This window comes from Rhinolophus sinicus, chromosome 1, assembly GCF_057876585.1.
Source record: "Rhinolophus sinicus isolate RSI-liver-muscle chromosome 1, RSI-T2T, whole genome shotgun sequence".
In the NCBI taxonomy this organism is placed as follows: domain Eukaryota; kingdom Metazoa; phylum Chordata; class Mammalia; order Chiroptera; family Rhinolophidae; genus Rhinolophus; species Rhinolophus sinicus.
In genome coordinates, this window is record NC_142501.1 from 89,107,494 (window position 1) to 89,115,469 (window position 7,976).

The following is a 7,976-nucleotide window of genomic DNA, read 5'->3' on the forward strand; positions in this document are numbered from 1 at the left end:
TAACTATGTTAAAATGAAGAATTTCTGGTTATCAAAAATCACTATTAAAAGAGTAAAAGGGTACATACATACTGTGAGACATGATACCCGGGCAAGAAAAAAGGATTAGTGTTCGTAATATATAAAGACTTCATCAAATTATTAAGAAAAACACAACTGAATAGAAAAATGAGGAAAAGACACAAACAGGCATTTTATAAAAAAAGGAAAGCTGAATAGCCAAACAGCATAAGAAAGAATATCCAGCTTCTCTAGTGTTCGGAGATGTGTAAATGAAAACCATAATAGGTACAATTTGAAGTTAAAAAGTCTGACAATGCCATGTGTTGCTGATAATGCGAATCTCTGAATACTCTAATGCACTGCTGCTGAGAGTGAAAACTGCTCAATCACTTTAGATAATGGCTTGGTCTTCTCTAGTAAAGATGAAGATTCATAGTCCCAGGGACTCAGCGATTTCATACATAGGTTCAAACCCTGGAGAAACTCTTTCACAGGCACACTATTAAGCATGGGCAAGAATGTTCATTAAAACATAGTTTGGGATAGTAAAAAACTATAAACAATCTATATACTAACCAAGAGTCGAATGATGTAAAAAAACTGTCTTGTAGAGACATACAAAGGAATACTATACGCTACTGAAAATGAAGGGACTAGCGGTATATATATCAACATGGATGGATTCAAAGTTATTGTAGTAAAAAAAGTAAGCAGAGAATACATACAGTATGATTCCATTTATGTAAATATAAAAAAATAAACCACATCCCAAATTCAAGGCTTACTATAAAGTTACAACAGTCCAAGACATTGTGGTTTTGGCCCAGGCTAGAATAAGGACATAGATCAATGAAGCAGAATAGAGAGTCCAGAAATAGACCCACATATATGTGGTCAACTGATTTTTGACAAAAGTTCCAAGGCAATTCAGTGAAAATATAGACTTTTCAATAAATGGTGTAGGAACATTTCAGCATGCATATGAAAGAAAGAATAAACAATGATTCATACCCCACACCATGAATAAAAACTATCTTGAAATGGATCATAGACCTACACATAAAACCTAAAACTTCTAGAAGAAAACAGGAGAAACTGTTAAGAGAATAAAAAGATAAGCCACAGACTGAGAGAAAATATTTGCAAAATACATATTTGACAAAGTGTTGGTATCCAGACTATAGAAAAAAATGCTTGCAACACAATAAGAAAACAACCCAATAAAATGTTGGCACAAAAGATTCCAACAAACACTTCCCCGATGAAGAGATACAAATTACAAGAAAGGCACATGAAAAGATGCTCAAGATCTTTAGTCATTAGGAACATGCAACTTCAATCACAACGAGATGGCACTACATACTTAGTGGTTAAAATAAAAACTGACAATAGGAAATGTTGGTAAGGACATAGAGCAACTAGAACGTTGTTAGTTGTAATGTAAAATCGGCACAGCAAGTTTAAGTAATGGTTTGGCGTTTCTTACATAAGTAAACACATATTTGCCATCTGACCTAGCAATCCCACCCAAGAGAAATGAAGTTATGTTCACACAAAAACTTGTGCACAAGGGTTATAGTAGCTTTATTTATAATTTTCAAAAACTGGAAACAACCCAATGATCAATGGTGAATGGATAAACAAACTGATACATTGGAATACTACTCAGCAACAAAAAGGAATGAACTGGGGGGGAGGGGATTAAAAAAAAAAAGAATGAACTAGTCATATGTGGTCTGACATATAAGTTCGTGAACTCATCCTAGAAGAAGTGCTACATGCCTCATTGCTGAATATCCCTACGATCACCTTCGAAGTACTCCCCTTGGGAAGTTATTATGCACCAATGCCAGCACCTAGTCTACCCTTCAAAGCAATTTTGGAACTTTTTCTGGAATGGCCATCAGAGCTGTTATCGTATTACTCTTGATGTCCTGAATGTCATCAAAATGTCTTCCTTTCAATATTTCCTTTATCTTCAGGTAAAGATAGAAGTCACTGGGGGCCAGATCAGGTGAGTAGGGAGGGTGTTCCAATACAGTTATTTATTTACTGGCTAAAAACTCCCTCACAGACAGTGCCCTGTGAGCTAGTGCATTGTTGTGATGCAAGAGCCATGAATTGTTGGCGAAAAATTCAGGTCGCTTTTGTATAACTTTTTCATGCAGCCTTTTCAGCACTTCCAAATAGTAAACTTGGTTAACTGTTTGTCCAGTTGGTACAAATTCATAATGAATAATCCCTCTGATATCAAAAAAGTTTAGCAACATCTTTATGACTCTTGATTTGGACTGACGGAACTTTTTTGGTCATGGAAAATCGTCTGACTTATATTATGCACTTTGACGCTTTGTTTCAGGGTCGTATTGATACACCCATGTTTCATCACCAGTGATAACACAGCCCAAAACATCGTCTTGCCTCTCCAAAAGGTCTTGGCAAACTTCTACTGTCCTTTGCTTTTATTCATTGTTGAACGCCTTCTGGACCACTTATGCACATACCTTTCTCATGCCAAGATTTTCAGTTAAGATTTTCCTGTTTCTCTATCAATGTTTACTTGGTCTGCTATGCTTCTCAAAGTCAGCTGATGATTTTGACTCACAATTCATTGAATTTTTTGCAATGTTTTTATCAGTTCTGCTCATTACCAGCTACCTTGACCTTTCTTCATCAATGATGCATTCTCTCCGCTCAGAAAAGCGTTTAATCCATTTGTACACTGCCAATTTCTTCATGGCATTATCCCCATAAACTTGGATTAACATGTTCCTGATTTCACTTCCACTCTTGCCAAGTTTAACAAGAAATTTAACGTTTGTTCGTTGCTCTAATTCAAGCTCAGACATTCTCGCGACAGCACAAAAACACACAACAACAATAATGAACGCCACTCAACAAGACACCACCACTCTCCACACGAACCCAGCTGTGAGACACTGATATCCCAAGGTTATGAAACCTTACTGAGCTGTTTGTACAGTGCTGCCAATGTAAGTGCACTTAATTGTGAGACATTGTATGCCAGGCACTGTGTTAAATTCTTCACACACATATTTCATTGACTTCTTATGACAACACTGTGGAGTAGGTATTATTATGCCCATTTTATGGATAATAGAACCCAGGCTCAAAGCCCTAAAAAACTTGTTTAGGCTCACACTGCTAGTAAGAGTGAAGCTGGGATTCAAACCCCAGTCTGTCCGACACCAATGCCCTTCATCACTGCTCTCCAACCTGTGCAGAAACAGCGGCACCGGCAGCCCCAGGCGTGCTGCGGCCATGAGACAGTCCCTCAGCACAGCCCCTCCCTTCACTTTTCCAAAGACCACCTCACGACACACTGTGTGTGTCGTGACCTCTCACGCACCAAGGCTGTCCCTCCCCATCAGTCAGCGCCCTCCCCAACAAGGCCCCAACGTCCCTCGGTAGTCTCCTCTGCTGCATATGTCTGCCTCCCGCAGTGTCTCTCGGACTTGCTGCCCCCTTAACTGGCACCAAGCATTGGCTCCTATTCTTCTCTTGACTCAAGATGGTCTCCAGGCATCATTTAAGGGCTGGGGAGTCTCACACTGCAACAAGGCCACACCTCGCCAAACAGCCCCTGGGACCTGGTCTTTGTCTGAGCAATCACTATGTCACACCACTCACCCTGGTTCTTACCATTTATTTATTTTTCCAAGCCCCAGAGAAAGAACTGGGAGGCAGGAAGGTGAGAATAAGCCTGCGCTAACCACAGGAGCGTCCCGCCTCTAAGGTCTGGGAATACTGTGTCCTTGTGCCGCTCCATCCATCATGCTTCCTGATGACTCTGCATCCAGTAGATGTTTGGAACAGTGATTAGAGTATTTGGTTCTACCTCAATATGTAGCACATGTTGAACACATGGGAGCCTATGAGTCTTGACCTCAAATGTGAGTGAATGGTGGAAATGAACAAACAAAGAATTCCTGATAGGTAGGGAAGAGGACAGCTGAAGAATACCAGTACCAGTTGTTATAAAATGGTGGTTGGTGCCTGAATACCGGTGGGTTCAATGGGAGAAAAAGGAGAATTTAGGGAGTATTCAGGGAGAGAGAGTTTGGTGCAGATGCTAGTAAAAACATAGGCTTTGGAGTCTGATTGGGTTTGAATTTGAGCTCTGCCACTTCACAGCTGTGTGACGTTGGCTAAGTTACTTAACCTCTCTGTGCTTTTACTCTGTCATCTGTAAGAAGGGGTTGAATACCTTTCTTGATGGGACATTATGATGATTAGATAAGGTAATTTCTGTAAGTGTCTGGCACAGAGTGAATGTTCCATAAAAGACAATTTATTATGATTAGAGAGGGAGAGGGGAAGGAAGAGGGAGTTTGGAGGAAGAGTACATTTAGGGAGTTTGGAAGTGTGTCTAGTGCCGTCCCACCCTGGTCCTGTGACGATCAGCGTCTTCATTGTCTTTGCAGAGACATCCTAGAGCCCCACTTTGGTCATGGATCTTTCTGGCTTCTGGAAATGGCAGCAACAGCTGTCTTTTAGGTGGTGGCAGGGGTGGGGGTTGGTGTTAGCGGGGTTCTTGCTGGGGGGCGGATGGTATTCAGGTCAGGGAAGAAAAGGATACTGGATTGTAGAGCAGTGCAACGGAACCGTTGGTTTATTTCAAGGTTGCAAGATCTCCAACCATCTTTCCTATGCCCCCCTCACCCACAAGGGCAGAGGAGCTGAACCCAGACCAGATGTTTCCTCTCTTTCACTATCAATGGATGGCTTGGGGACATGGAGGAAGAGAGGGGGGAGTAATGAAGGCAGTGGGAGAGATGCCCTAGTAGGGAACCCCTCCTTCTCCAACTGGGGTCTGCAGGCTTGGAGCGTGTGACCCCTGAAGTGCTGGGACGCATCAGCGAATGTTGATTGCATGGCCAAAGCTAAGGTCAAATCAAACCCAGGACAGGGGTGTGGGACGGTCGGTCCATATCCTGGAGGAGCCCCTTGGGAAGGAACTTGGAGGGGTCAGAAGCTTCTGCCTAACTCAGTGAAGAGTAACTGGGGACACAGAGGAGAAGAATCGCTCTTCTGTCATCTGCACCACTTGGAGAACCCACCTAAGAGGCACTGACAGCTGCTTGGAGAATTCCAGCACCTTTACATTCCACCATCAGGATCACTGGGCATCAGTTTTGTAATCTGTAAAATGGGGAGAAGACCAATACCTGTCCAGATGACTTCACGCCATCATTGGGAGGACTTTATGAATAGCAATTGTCATGACAGTTTTTACAAATGTGCAGGATCAGCGAGAATGAGATTTCATGGGGTGGGGAAAGTACCTACATGCTCCTCCACCTGCTGCACCCATGGAGGGGGCCTCAGCTGTGGGGACAGGTGCACCTCCTCCCAGACTCCGAGATCATTGCGGGTGCCCAGTAAGCACTTCTTGGCTAGAGTCTGAAAGAAACAACTGAAAGCTGCTTCAAACTTAAAATCCCCTGCACCAATTAATCATTTTGGAGACTTTCATTCCATCCCCTTCCCTAGGACACATCTTCCTCACGCCAGTGGCTAGAAGGCGCCAGTGAACCAGAGTGGGTCAAGCTGAGTTGGGCATGTATTATTATTATTTTTTTTTTGGTAGTCGTCCCAGCTTCTCTTTCTAAAGGCAAAGGAAGTGCCATCTCCCTCCCGAGACTCAGAAAGCCCAGCAGAGTTGGTAGTGTCCTTATGGGGCTGCTGCAAATGGAACAGATTGCCTGCAGATGTAGTGAGTCCCCTGTCTGGGAGGTATTCAACCAAAACACAATCTTTTCTATCACTATACCCTGTGCTAATTAGGTCCTTTGTGCACATTATCTTAATCATTGCAACAACACTATGAGGAGGGGACTATTATCATTATCCCCACTTTACAGGTCACGAGACTGAGGCTCCAAGAGATCAAGCGGCCCCAGGTTTCACAGCTACACAGCAGCCTTCTGAAAGCTTGGAAGTCATGCTCCTAGTGACAAGCATGGCCTGTCAGAGGTACCACGTGGTCCCCTGAGGTGGATCCTAACTGGACAGCAGTGAATTTCTCCCCAAGGGAAAGCCTTGAGTTCAACCTCAGAGAAGCTTCCCTTGGGTCAGCCGTGACCACCCTCCCATTCCACCTATGACAGAGCTCAGCTCCCATGTGAGACTTACTCTGTCATCTCAAACCAGAAGGACTGGGGGTGAGGACAGCTCGGGCAGGGGTGCAGCATGACCTGGGAACAGGAGGGCAGACTGGAAATCATACTTTTATCCTTTCATAATCCTCATACTGAATGCTGTGAGGGAAGGAGGCAAGGAGGGAGGGAGAGAAAGAGGGAGGGAAGAAGCAAGGGAAGGAGAGAGAGAGAGAGAGAGAGAGAGAGAGAGAGAGAGAGAGAGAGAGAGAGAGAGAGAGAGAGAGAGAGAGAGAGAGAGATTGAGAGAGAGAGATTGGTTTTATCAGGGAGGTAGAGTATTGCCGTTGTAAAATCTCTTTCTTGTCCTTTCTTTTTTCAGCAAACCACAGACTAGCTACACATTCTTTGGCCGTTTCCTGAGGATGAACTTGATATTTTGTGGATAGAGAGAGAAAAAAAAGAAAGAAAGAAAAGAGGAGGGGTGGGAGAAGAAGTGAGACAGAAAGCCACACACACACATACACACCCCTCCACACTGACTCCTGGCAATAAGGAAGTGAGACGAGATCTTTTTCATGAATGGGCTTCGCTCAGCCTTGCTGAACTTCCGCTCTCCATTCACCAGCATTCAAATTTCACCTTCTGACCATGCAAGGCAGCTGGCTGCTGGCCCAGGAACTAGCAGTTTGAGATCATCCCCCTGACCACAGGCAACTGTGTGCTTACAGAATCCTCTTTCCTTGTAACAACTGAAACAACTAAAAGCTGTTACACCCTGGCAAATGCAAAATGCTCGGGGTATTTACAGGATACCTGGTTTGAGGGGCATTGGCCCTGGCCCCCTCCCCATCCAGGGCTCCCCTCAGGGCTACTCCTTACAGGGGGCGTCAAGGGGGAGCTCAGAAATTATGCAGACAGGGCATGCAGAGGAAATCCGCCTGCCCAGGAGTTGCACTCTGGGGAGTGGCAATGCCTGCCTTAAAATTACGCGGGGGGCAAGTGTCACCATTTTGGAGAGGACATTTTAGAGCTCTTCCTGTGGAGGCTTTGCAGCAGTTAGCTGTGGCTTCTGGCCTGCAAGGGTGCCGTTGTTTCATTTGGGATGGGAGTCGGTGGACAAACAGGGAGCAATTGAAGCTGCTGTCCCTGGAAAATTGGCCTGGAGGTTCCAGAGGGTTTGTCTAGGAAGTGGAAAGATCAGCTGCAGGATCTCAAGCAAGTCATTTGATTTTGCTGTGCCTCAGTTTCCTTGTTAGTAAAGATGGGCTAAGAATACCTCTCACCAGGGTGGCTGTGACCCCTAAAGAGCTAAGGCAAAAGACAGCAAAAGACATGCCCCCCCCCCGCCAGTGCATCTGACCTGGGCCTATGGGTGCTCTCAGGGGTACCCCTGCGCCCCGATTTGGAGAGGATAAGGAATAGCTCTGTAGCCCTGAGCTTCCAGGAATGGTGGCTGCAACAGACCCTTGATGAGTGGCCCAGAGGGGAGAGATACAGGGATTGCCTGGCCGAGACACCAAAGGAGAGAAAGCTGGGATGGGGATGACATGGCAGTGAGTGGAGAAACTGTGGGAGGCTGAGCTGCTCTCTCTCTCTCTCTTCCCCCTCTCCTGCAGCCCCTTCCTGTGGCAGATCAAAGAGAAGATAAAGGGACATCATTTTACTGTCCCCACCCTGGCTCCCCTGGTCCCTACACTTGGGTGGGTTCTAAGGGGTCCCCTAACACCCATGTTTTAAAATAGTTGGGCCCAGAGGCAGGGGCATGCATGAGATGGGATGGCCTTCAGAGCACCTCCCCACTTCCGGGCCAAATCCAGATCTTCCCGAAGGCTAAATCCAGGACAAAGTGCG